The 12,879-nt window shown below is 38.8% G+C and overlaps 1 protein-coding gene across 2 annotated transcripts in view; it reads left to right on the forward strand.

Annotated features, from left to right (window-relative positions):
* Positions 1–10,563, forward strand: part of LOC150079802 (uncharacterized) — a 215,908-nt gene extending 205,345 nt beyond the window's left edge. For both annotated transcript variants that reach the window (XM_090382543.1, XM_090382544.1), the window contains one exon: positions 10,478–10,563. The gene's annotated coding sequence lies outside the window, so the exon portion shown is untranslated. The remainder of the gene's footprint in view (positions 1–10,477) is intronic.
* Positions 10,564–12,879: the final 2,316 nt, after the last annotated feature.

A 12,879-nucleotide genomic window follows, 5' to 3' on the forward strand; every position in this document is an offset into this window, starting at 1 on the left:
TTTATTTGTATCATTAACCACGGGGCAAATTTTTTGTATTGCTGCACAGCTTGAGAGATCAGCCATTATAAAAGTGTCTTTTTTCCCGACAAGCTCTTACTTTCTCTCTCTCTATCTTTTTTTTTTTTTTTTTTTTTTTTTATGTTTGCATATTTTTTGTGTCTTTGAATAATTTTGTTAGCCTTCTCTGGTGCATTTAGGCTTAATGCTTTAAATTATTTAAAACTGATACATTAATAATGTTTGTTATAGCTCATAATTATAAAATAGATTTCATTATATTATCATGATTAAAGTATGGTTCGTTTGGAACTGTTTCCCAGGACTGCAAAGATTTTCCTACTTAAGATTTCATAATATTGAAAACTGTTAGTATCATGTATGAATTTCCATAGATTATAATTTTCTGGAATACATATATGGAGAAAGATTTTTCCAAAGAACAAGTAAAAGGGAGTAGATGAAGAAGATAAGTTAGTTCTGTGAGTTTGGAGTAGAACTGTAAATGAATGTTGTTGACCAGCTGAGGCATGTATTCTGACTAGTTGGGAAGAAAGAAATGAAATTATGGATGCTAATTGAAAAGAACAGTGAACAAATATGAGGGGCAGTCAATAACTATATACCCTCACCTAGAAATATTCAAGTTCTAAACATGGCTGGCAATTTCATTCTTCTTCTATGTAGCTACATTTTAGAGGGGCACATTTTTCCAATCTGTGGATTTACTCTTTCAGGCCTCTTGAATAGAATTCCTCAATTTGAGCAGTAAACCAGGCTTCCACCTCTTAATTACCTCTCATCAGTCTGAAATCTGTGTCCCTGTACAGGATGCTTTCTTTAGTTTAGTGAAAAGCAAGAAATCAATGTGAGAGGTTAAGAGAATAAGGTGGATGCCGCAGATTATTTCAAAGCCACACTTGATTGCATAGTTCCTGTCGTTGTGGAGGTTGATAGGTTGAATAGGTTTGGGGAGGAACTGGACAGGCATTTGGAGGGAATGGTGTGATTTTTTTTTTTTGGCTGATGCTGCATAAGCTCATACACTTGCTTTCTTGCATCACATACCACCACTACTACTACTACACTGACAGCAGATGATTGTAAAGTCCACTATGACAGCAGTTGGTTCAAAGGCAGACACCTTTGGATAACTTTCTCAAGAGGCTTTGGTACTTTCCAGTGATGCTGTTACCTTTTTGTACTCTAAGGATGATACCGTTTAGAGTCCCAGAAGACTGACAACATGACCTTGTTGGCAGACAGCTAAACCTTGGCTTTTTTTGGGGTTGGTGAAGATGAATGTTCCCATTTTTTATTCATCTCTTTTATCTAAGGCGCATTTAGGGCTAGAGCCTCAAGCTGCGAACAAATTTAGACTATGTATATAAAGTGCTTAGCATCATAATACACAGCCATTTCTGAATAAACAGAAAATTTTTAAGGTGGCATCGTTTTAGGTTATATCTCATATTGTGAATGCCTTCACAACGAGTTGCCATGATATTGCACTACTTCGAATAAGTAACGCTTCACCTAAGGAGAAGACTAGTGTTACTTATTCTCAGATAGGTACCACCACCCAGACAGCACTGTTTCAGGGCTATTTGGCCCTTCGTCAGTGAGTGGGTAGGTACCCAAGTGATGCAATGATGGCAAAAACAGTTATGAAGTATAACTCCACAATATGAGAGATGCCTGATGGTGTATGATGTATTTAGACTAAGGCGCATTTAGGGCTAGAGCCTCAAGCTGCGAACAAATTTAGACTATGTATATAAAGTGCTTAGCATCATAATACACAGCCATTTCTGAATAAACAGAAAATTTTTAAGGTGGCATCGTTTTAGGTTATATCTCATATTGTGAATGCCTTCACAACGAGTTGCCATGATATTGCACTACTTCGAATAAGTAACGCTTCACCTAAGGAGAAGTGGAGTTATACTTCATATTGTGGAGTTTTACTTCATAACTGTTTTTGCCATCATTGCATCACTTGGGTACCTACCCACTCACTGACGAAGGGCCAAATAGCCCTGAAACAGTGCTGTCTGGGTGGTGGTACCTATCTGAGAATAAGTAACACTAGTCTTCTCCTTAGGTGAAGCGTTACTTATTCGAAGTAGTGCAATATCATGGCAACTCGTTGTGAAGGCATTCACAATATGAGATATAACCCTAAACGATGCCACCTTAAAAATTTTCTGTTTATTCAGAAATGGCTGTGTATTATGATGCTAAGCACTTTATATACATAGTCTAAATTTGTTCGCAGCTTGAGGCTCTAGCCCTAAATGCGCCTTAGTCTAAATACATCATACACCATCAGGCATCTCTCATATTGTGGAGTTATACTTCATAACTGTTTTTGCCATCATTGCATCACTTGGGTACCTACCCACTCACTGACGAAGGGCCAAATAGCCCTGAAACAGTGCTGTCTGGGTGGTGGTACCTATCTGAGAATAAGTAACACTAGTCTTCTCCTTAGGTGAAGCGTTACTTATTCGAAGTAGTGCAATATCATGGCAACTCGTTGTGAAGGCATTCACAATATGAGATATAACCTAAAACGATGCCACCTTAAAAATTTTCTGTTTATTCAGAAATGGCTGTGTATTATGATGCTAAGCACTTTATATACATCTCTTTTGTTTCTCGGTCATGGTGATGTATCCAGTATTCATCCACTGTCACAATTCAGTCAAAAATATCAACATTCTTTCTACAAAGCTCCAACAATCTTGGAATCTATCGGGCTGCCACCTTAGACATGTGCAGGAGCTCATGCATTATGGCACAAACAGACCCATACCTAATGTTCAATTTATTTCCTATAAAATTTATAGTTGCACATCTACATTCAAGGACTAGTTGTTCCATTTTAGTCACAATGACAGAGCCTGTGGGTGAGATGGGTCTTCTCTTGAATCATTGAACACATGCTTTTCCAATTTTTCAGTCCTCATTGATTTGTTTTGTTTCTTTGAAGAGATTTTATAATGGATCACATCTTAACCTCCTACAGCATACCACCTCTCATTGTATTCATGGCTCTAGGTCAGTAACAGATAGATCTAGATAAAAAAAGTATGTTTACTTTTAATGCCTAGTAGTATATTTATGTAATATCAAATCATAAATATGTCTAGGTGGGGTAAATACTTATTGACTTCCCTTGTAGAAAAGGTATACATTAGACACTGAACATCTGTGCAATAAGGAATAGAGTAAGTGAGAAATCATTAATTAATCTGATTGTCTTCTTTTGAATAGCGTGTACAAGTTTTAAGAGAAGTTCCAGAGCATTACCCTAGACGTGTGAACAATATTCCATGGTAGTGCAGATTTTCAATTTGCGATTTTTAAAGAAATTGACATCAAGTAAGGTTTCTTCTCTTCACTTGAGAATTACCTGATGATCAGCATTTAAGTTATGTGCTTAAACAGAGAGTAAAGAGACTGAGAGTAAAGTGGGAGAGAAATTGTTGAAGATTAACACAAGAAAGACACCTGGGGGTGGATGGAATCTATCCAGTTATATTAAATGAGGTGGCAAAGGAAGTAAGCAAACCCTTAGCCATAATTATGAGAGCTTCCCTGAACTCAGGGGAAGTACCCATTGACTGGAGATGTGCAAATGCGACCCCAGTCCACAAAGGAGGATCAAAGGGAATTACAGACCTGTTAGTTTAACTTCTGTTCCAGGGAAATTAATGGAGGCACTGGTTAAAGAAGCATTGCAGGATCATGTACACACGACTTCAGTTATAGCTTGGACACAGCATGGGTTTGTTAAGGGAAAGTCTTTGTCTGACTAATTTGATTGGATACTATGATGTAGTCACAAAGGAACTGGATGCAGGGAATAACTTTGATATTATATACTTGGATCTTAGAAAAGTCTTTGATACTGTTGCACATGGAAGACTGCTGCACAAATTGAAGGGAGCAGTGTGGCATTGGATGCAGATTGCTGCTATGGATAAAGGGATGGTTGAATGGGAGAAGACAGAGTGGTAATCAGTGGACACTGCTCATCGTGGACTAATGTTATTGGTGAAGTCCCTCAGGGTTGAGTGTTGGGTCCATTGTTGTTTTCTGTATTTATAAATGATATTGATGATGGTATATCAGGCTTAATGTCTAAGTTTGCAGACGATACAAAGGTTGGCAGGGTTGTTAATGACACTAATGACAGTACACTGCTGCAACAGGATCTAGAAAAATTGAGCAGATGGGCTGAGAGGTGGAAAATGAAGTTGTTGTTGTTTGGTTTTTAGGAGCATTAGCAACTAAGGCCATATTGCTCCGGGGATATGCGGTGGTCATTCCCTGACCTTTCTGCATCCTCTGTATTTGGTGGCTCACGGGCTCGAACCCCGGTCTAATCAAGAAGCATGTGCCACGCACTGCTTCTTCTGCCCACCTGGCTACGGAGGCGCCTGCAAATGAACTTTAACATTGACAAATGTAAAGTACTACATATGAGAAGCAGTAATCCCAGAGTAACGTATCAACTCTGTGGTACCACACTGACAGTGGTAGAGAATGAAAGGGACCTGGGGGTAATTGTGAAGGCAGATATGAAGTTTTCTATGCAGTGCAGATGGTCTGCAAGAGTAGCTCATGGTGTCTTGTCAATGATATACAGAATTTTTCTAGCAGAGATAAGGTGATTATCCCCTTGTATAAGGCAATGGTCAGACCACACCTTGAGCACTGTATACAGGTCTGGAGGCCTCATTTTAAGAAAGATGTAGAGCTGTTGGAACGAGTACAGAGAAGGGCAAAAAGATTAGTGAATGGAACAAAGGGTTGCTCTTACAAAGAAGTTTTGCAAATTAGTGTCTGGAGACTAGGCACCCTCGAGGTGATCTGATTGAGATGTATAAAGCTTTGAATGATTTGAGCATGCTCAATGCTGATGGGATTCTTCCTCTTGCTCAGAATAATCACCTGAGAGAGCATAAATTCAAATTGAGGAAAGACGGTTGTAGAATAGATGTGCGGAAGTTTGCCTTTAACCAGTGGGTGGTGGCCGACCGGGCTAGCCGAGTGGGTAAAGTACCTGCCCGGCAACCCAAAGGTCGTGGGTTCGATTCCCGCCTTGGGCTTGGATCAAAGTACTGTAAAAACCTTGGGAGGTGCAATATGGCCACAGAAGCCGATGCGCCAACAACTACCAAATCAATCAATCAATCAACCAGTGGGTGGTTGATTGCTGGAACAAACTTCCATCCGTCATTGTAGAAGTTGATAGCTTAAATAGATATAAGGCAGAAACAAACATTTGGAGTGAGTGGATGGGTAAAATAAGGGGTTTTTTTTTTTTTTTTTTTTGGCTGATGATATATAAGCTTGCTTTCTTGCATCATGTGCCTATGCTAACGGCCTTTTTCATACTCTTTGACATTTTGTCAAGAAATAAATTTAGATTAAACCATGCACACCATCAAGCATCGCTCATATTGTGGAGCTATATTTCATAACTGGGTTGTCACTATTGCAACAGGATACCTGCCCACCCACTGACGAAGCCAACCAGCTTCAAAATGGTGCCCTCTGGGTGGTGGTGCCCATCTGAAAATAAGTAACAGTAGTCTTCTCTACCAGAGAAGCGTTACTTATTCGATATAATAAAATGATGCATGCATACCTGGGTAGTAGGAATGATGGAAGTGGATTACCCATGCTTAAACAGCCTTTTTCATTTAAGTTACTGACGGCAGAGATTCAAAAAGTTAACTGGTCATAGAGCAAAGTTCCTCAAACTGGAAGGTATAATGCAGTAATTGTCATCAGCAAAACTGTGGACATGATTACCAAGCAACAGGTTATTAACATAATACAAAAGGACAAAAAAGTGGGTTAAAGAACCTTAGGTAACCATAGCATTAGTTGAGAAGTTAGAAGAAATGTTGCTAGCCATTGCCATGTGCAGTGTTGATGGTAAATTGAGAAGGTTGGGAAATATTGCCTGACAAACCTAATTATGATGAAATCATAAAAAAGGTGGATGAAAAAACAGCTTCAACATTATTTACCTACAGATACGATCCGTTGTTGTATGAGGGACTTTTTAAAAGATAGGAAACAAAAGGTGGTCATAAAGTGGAGTCCTTGCGGATCAATTTAGAGACCGACCTCTCCAGTTTCTAATCTTCTTCAATAAACTTTACAAAGGCTACAAAAGAAGCTGTCAAAGTGTACCCAAACTTGCTTTCATATTAACCCCGGGGGCTCACATCTGGTGAGTATGGGCTTGGCACACCCAGGGTCTTGAGCTGGATGTCATCATTCTTCTCTTTCTTGGTGATTCCCTTCTACTTTTGACTCTCTCTCTCAGGGTTACTCGGGAACTTTTTATTTTTCCTGGCGCAGCATAAGCCTCAGGCTTCCTTGAATCATATGGATATTAATAATAATAATAATAGTGTGAAAAACAGCAACTGAAGTTGAAGAATTCTTCTAAATGTTAAGGTTTTGCTCCTGAGAAATAGAATGCAAGGAGTTAGAAGGGAAGCTATAAGACAGTGAGATCACATTTCAAATATTATATTCAGGTCTGGAGGCTGTACTTAAAACAGATTAGTTAATGTATACAGTTCATTACATTTCAGGCATGTTTGATTTTTTTCAGAAATTGTTTCTTATTCTCTCTCTCTCCCTTTCTGTATATGGGGCAGGAAGAGGGGGGGGGGGATAATAATAATTTCCAAATTTGTGTTTGTCCAGTTTTGACAATATTTAGGATAGTTTAAGAAAGCTTTCTAAAATAACTAAATATGAACTTTTGTGAAAATCCACCCACTGGGAGTCAAGTTGTTTTATAGATGGATACACAGATGGACATGGTGAAAACAGTACATGCTTATACATATGCCAGGTGGTTATAAAATAAGTTTCCCTATTCGGGAGGCCCTAGTATCAAAACAGTTAGAGTTAGCGCTGTGAAAATCGGTGAGTATGTCATTTAGGGTATGGGGAAGTGATTTGTAGAAGAAAAGAATTAGTTCAGATTTTTGCCAACAGGGGAAAACCAGCACTGCATATATGTAAAAGTTGTCATTTACTTCAAGACACACTGCTTACACAAATGACATCCTGTTAGATAAAAGCAGAAAGGCCACCGTCAATAAACATCATGGCTCTTACAAAAAAGGAACGTGCTCTTTTAGTGAAACTGTTCTACCAGAATAATAGTAACACTAATGCAGCACTACATGAATATCGGAAACTTAAAGGTTTGCATAAAGGACCTTTGACGTCAGTGGGGCTTCGAAAACTAATAAAGAAAATTTGAAACAACCGGGGAGTTAGGTGTAATTCCAGGCAAGGAACTGGGGTAGTGGATGAAGTGGTGGTTGCAATAGCCTCCAGGTCAGAATGCGAAACACTACCAGTCAGTAGTGCCAGAGTGCTTCGAATAATTTTAAGCTAGTTCCCATACAAGATTCACGTAGTGCAAGAACTAAGTCTTGTGATCAGCAACAACAAATACTTTGCTCTACAATTTCTGGCTCATATGGAACTTGACAATACGTGGGTTTGAATGATCTTGTGGTCTGATGAGGCACATTTCACTTTTCATGGGACAGGAAATTCACAAAACTATCGAATATGGGGAACTTCTTGTCCATCTGCTGTGCATGAAAGACCACTACAAAGTCCATATGTTACAGTATAGTGTGGATTCACAGCAGTTTATAATCAGACCATTTTTCTTTGAAGAGTCTATACTTCATGGCCCCATAAGGTGTACAGTAACTAGTGCACAGTACTGCGCTGTTCTAAGAGATCACATAATTCCAGCTCTGCAAGAAAGGCAATGCTTTGAGACCGTAGTGTTCATACAAGATGGTGCCCCACCCCACGTTGGTCGACAAGTGAAGGAACTGCTCCTTTCAACATTTGGAAATGATCGCATCTGGCCAGCCCAATCACTAGATCTCAATCCCTGTGATGTCTGGCTGTGGGGATACCTGAGTTTACTGTGGTGGCATACAGATGCTTGTTGATTTGAAAGCAAGCATTAAACAGCATGTAGCCAACATTCTCAGTGAGATGCTATGTGAAACTGTGTCGCATGCAGTCCTCCGTTTTCAGAATGTCATCTCAAGTGAAGGAAAGCACATAGAACAATATCTGTAGATTTCTAAGTTCTGAAATTAAAATCTAATCCTAAGTTAAGTATTCCATCTCATGCTTACAATACCAATTTCTCCCCTGGTGGCGAAAATTTGAACTAAATTTTTTTCTTCTACAAATCACTTCCCCATACTCTAAATTACATACGCGCCAATTTTCACAGTGCTATCTCTAACTGTTTTGACATTAGAGTCTCCTGAATAAGGAAACTTGTTTTATAACCACCCAGTATAAATATGCAAATGTACCTAAAAAGAAACAGCTTTTATAGATGGTTCAAAGTAAGGCAACCATATTGGTAAGGAGCATTAATTGAGGCTCATATGAAGACTGGATTAAAAGGTGCAGACTGCAAAGCTTGGATCTTAGGAAAGATCTAATTGTGGTTTAAAATCTCTGATGGGGTATGGTCTCATTAGAGAACATATCCCTCCCCTCCACCCATTGCAAATATAATTCTTAGGGAGTAACACAAGATTTTATCTCATAGTTTACCTTTTGGCAGCATGTTGTACATCATTGCAGTAAATTACTTGCCAAGGTGACTGTGTGGGCAGTCATTTTTTGTGGTGATTGAAAAAGTATGAGTGATAAAGGATTTTTTTTTTTTTTTTTTGGCTGATGCAGAAGTCCACTGGCTTGCATCATATAGCCATTCTAATACCTAATATTCCAAACTACAATGATGCTTCTCTTCTATGATCATTAATTATTAGAACTTTTGTTGCTGCAATGAAATATGCTTTAATTTCAGAATCCTGTCCTCTACCATTCCATTAATTCATAAAAATGTCATTCTGCAGATTGGGCAATAATATTAGCATTAGTAAAGGCACGTGATACAAGAAAGCAAGCTTATGCAGCATCGGCCAAAAAAAAAAAAAATCTAATTTCACCCATCACTCGTTCCAAATGTTTGTCTAGTTCTGCCTTGAATCCATTTAAACTATCAACTTCTACAACAACAGATGGAAGTTCGTTACAGCAATCAACCACGCACTGGCTAAAGGCAAACTTCTGCATGTCTATCCTACAACTGTCTTTCCTCAATTTGAATCTATGCCCTCTCAGGCGATTATTCTGAGCAAGAAGAATCCCATCATCACTGAGCATGCTCAAACCATTCAAGTCTTTATACACCTCAATCAGATCACCTCGCAGGTGTCTAGGTTCCAGACACTGTAATTTGCAAAGCTTAAGCTTTTCTTTGTAAGAGCAACCCTTTGTTCATTCACTAACCTTGTTGCCCTTCTCTGCACTCACTCCAGCAGCTCTACATCCTTCCTAAAATGAAGCCTCCAGACCTGTATACAGTACTCAAGGTGTGGCCTGACCATTGCCTTATACAAGGGAATAATCACCTTATCCCTGCAAGAAAAATTCCTGTATATCATTTACAAGACCCAATGAGCTACTCCTTAAGATGTCTGCATAGCTCGGAAAACTTCATTTCTGCCTGCACAATTACTCCCAGGTCCTTTTCATTCTCTACCACAGTGTAGTATCACACAGTGCTTCCCATATGCAGTACTTTACATTTGTCAATGTTAAACTTCTATTGCAGCAGCATACTGTCATTAACAACCTTGCCAACCTTCGTATCGTCTGCAAACTTGGACATTAAGCCTGATATACCATCATTAATAAATACAGAAAACACTGAGGGGGCTTCACTAATAACATTAGTCCACGAAGAGCAGTGTCCATTGATTACTACTCTGTCTTCTCTATGCATTAAGTAGCCCTTTAATCAGTTGTCAATAAATATAGTATATTTTGAGCACTGGAGGAGCTGGCTTGAAAGATACAGACTACAAACTTTGCAGTGGTAATCAAACCAGACTGAGTGCAGGGCATGCCAACCTGTCAGACAGTTTGATCATTGCCTTTGTAGTAACTTATAGCATTTTTCATCATAATAATTCTCTTGCTTCCTGTGAGCCTTCTCTTAATCAATCTGCATTTATGTAATCTCTCATTTTGTATAAAACTGCCTTCATTGTTTTGAATTTAGAAGAGCAGCCACAAATAGAATCAAGTGTACACACTACTGAGATTTAATTTCAATCTTCAAAACTGATTAACTGTTAACCTTTCTTTTATGAATCTAATAATTAATGTAACCTAAAAATGTATATATTTTAGCAGTACAAGTTTATTTTCTAATAATGCTTATATCTCAGAATGAAAGTGTATTTAGTCATTTTTAACTATAGTTTTGTGTGATCTAAAAAATCTACTAATATAGATTTTTTTTTTTTTTTTAAATCTATGTCAGTAGATTTATATGAGCATAATACTGACACTGAAAATCCATTTTCAGAAGCTATCAGAGATGCATTTGCAACACAAAGCTGTCGGATGTCCTTTTTCCAGCATTGTCCTTTTAGCATTAATTGCAAACTGACAATAAATGCATTACAATATTTTATTAATATTTGTTCATTGTTTAATGTGTAAATAAATAAGGAATATGTACAAAAAAGTAATATTAAAATAGTGAATGGACAGACTACTTTGAGAAGAATTTTACTTGAAAAATAAAATTTAAAAAATATATAAAAATAATGTTTTTTTGTATTTATTTCAATATTCTCAACATTTTTCAAATATAGGAGATATTTTTATGTGATTAATCCTAAATAATAAAAAAAAAATCATATACTGTACAATAGGAAGCTATACTTTGTTTCCACATTTATTTTGAAAATCAATGTAAAGAATGCATTATTCATTGAAGAAAAACATAAATGTTCAATTTATAGCCATAGAGGCTATAAACCCTTTTTTTTGAAAACCCAGATTTTTAACAGAACTCTAAAACCAGTAATATGTGTATACTAAAAAAATCATCTAGATATGAAAGATAGATATATATATATATTTTTTTTTTTTTCTGATATAACCACTCCCTTAATATCAGTGCCCTTCCATTTCATTTCTAAAGAAGCCACCTGTCTTAGAAAGTGAGACTTTTGTGGACCTAATTCCACTGAGAAACAGCACTTTAAATTCATTATCATTGGAAAAATTGCATACTTGAAGTGATATCTGTCTGTTTCTAAATAGACAATAAGTGCTCATAGCCAGATATGGACTATGGGAAGAGGATGAAGTGAGGGTTTGAGTTTACACACTGTCGATGTGACTTCTGAATTGGTGCATTATTGTAAGACAATAGCATTAAGACAACAGCATATCACACAAAAAGTTTTTGGATTGAGTCTTATTTATGGAATTGCACAATATACACCGATGAGCCAAAACATTATGACCAGCGATTCGTAATGCAAATCGAAGTTACTGCAGGTGAACTACGGTGTGGGTCAGGACACTGTATAAAAAATACCTGATACTGAGCTCCGTTAATTAGTGTTTACTATCATTCTTCAGATTGGAAAAGCAGCAGACTTAAGTGAGTTTGACAAAGGTCAAATTGTAATGGCCAGACGACTGGGTCAGAGCATATCCGAAATGGCACGGCTGGTGGGGTGCTCATGATCAGCCATGGTTAGTACCTACCGAAAGTGGTCCAAGGAGGAAAAACCCACAAACCACCAGCAAGGTGTTGGCAACCATGGTTGCTTGAGGTGAGTGAAGGCTCTACCGGATGGTACATGGCAACAGAAGAGCTGCCGACCGGGCTAGCCGGGTGGGTAAAGTGCCTGCCTGGCAACCCAAAGGTCGCGGGTTCGAATCCCGCCTCGGGCTTGGATCAAAGTACTGCAAAAACCTTGGGAGGTGCATTATGGCCACAGAAGCCGATGCGCCAACAACTACCAAAAAAAAAAAAAAAACAGAAGAGCTACTGTGCTGCAACTCGCTGGTAATTGGAATGCTGGTGACAGGAGTAATGTGTCACAACACATTACTCCCATCGCCAGTACATCGAACCCTGCTGAAAATGGGACTGCATGGCCGCTCAGAGTGCCCATGCTAACCAGTCCACTGGCAACAGCACCTACAATGGGTACGTGAGCATCGAAACTGGACCTTGAGTGATTGGAAGGTCGTCTGGTCTGATGAATCATGTTTCCTGTTGCACCATGTGGACGGCCAGATATGTGTGCATCGTTTACCTGGAGAAATGTTGCTGCCTGGATGCACCATAGGACGAAAACAAGCCAGTGTCATGCTTTGGGCGATGTTCTGCTGGGACACACTGGATCCAGTCATCCATGTGCCCGGGCACTCTGATATCTACCTACCTAAACATCATTGCTGACTAGGTACACCCTTTCATGGCAACGGTCTTTCCCTCTGGCAGTACCGTCTTTCAGCAGGATAATACACCATGTCGCACCACCGAAATTGTTCGAGACTGGTTTGCGTAACATGAGGCCTCCAAATTCCCCAGACATAAATCCCACCGAGCATCTGTGGTTTGTGTTGGAACAGCAACTCCGATCTGCGGCATCTCAACCACGGACCTTGCAGAAGTTAAAGGATCTGCTGGTTACGTGTTGGTACCAGGTACCACAAGACATTTAGAAATCGTGTAGCGTCCATGCCTCACCAGGTATGAGCTAGTTTGGTTGCACGTGGAGGACCAACATCATATTAGGTAGGTGGTCATAATGTTTTGGCTCATTGGTGTATAATGTGGAAGCTCAGCTTAACCAGAGACTGCAGTCTCAATGGGGATATTTTCAATAAGGAGAATCTCCCTTTGAATCCCAGAAAAATGTGGCCCTGATTTTTCCAGCAGACTATTTAAGCCTTAAA

Source organism: Mastigoproctus giganteus, chromosome 10 (genome assembly GCF_048544385.1).
Source record: "Mastigoproctus giganteus isolate SK-2022 chromosome 10, ASM4854438v1, whole genome shotgun sequence".
NCBI classification, from domain to species: Eukaryota; Metazoa; Arthropoda; class Arachnida; order Uropygi; family Thelyphonidae; genus Mastigoproctus; species Mastigoproctus giganteus.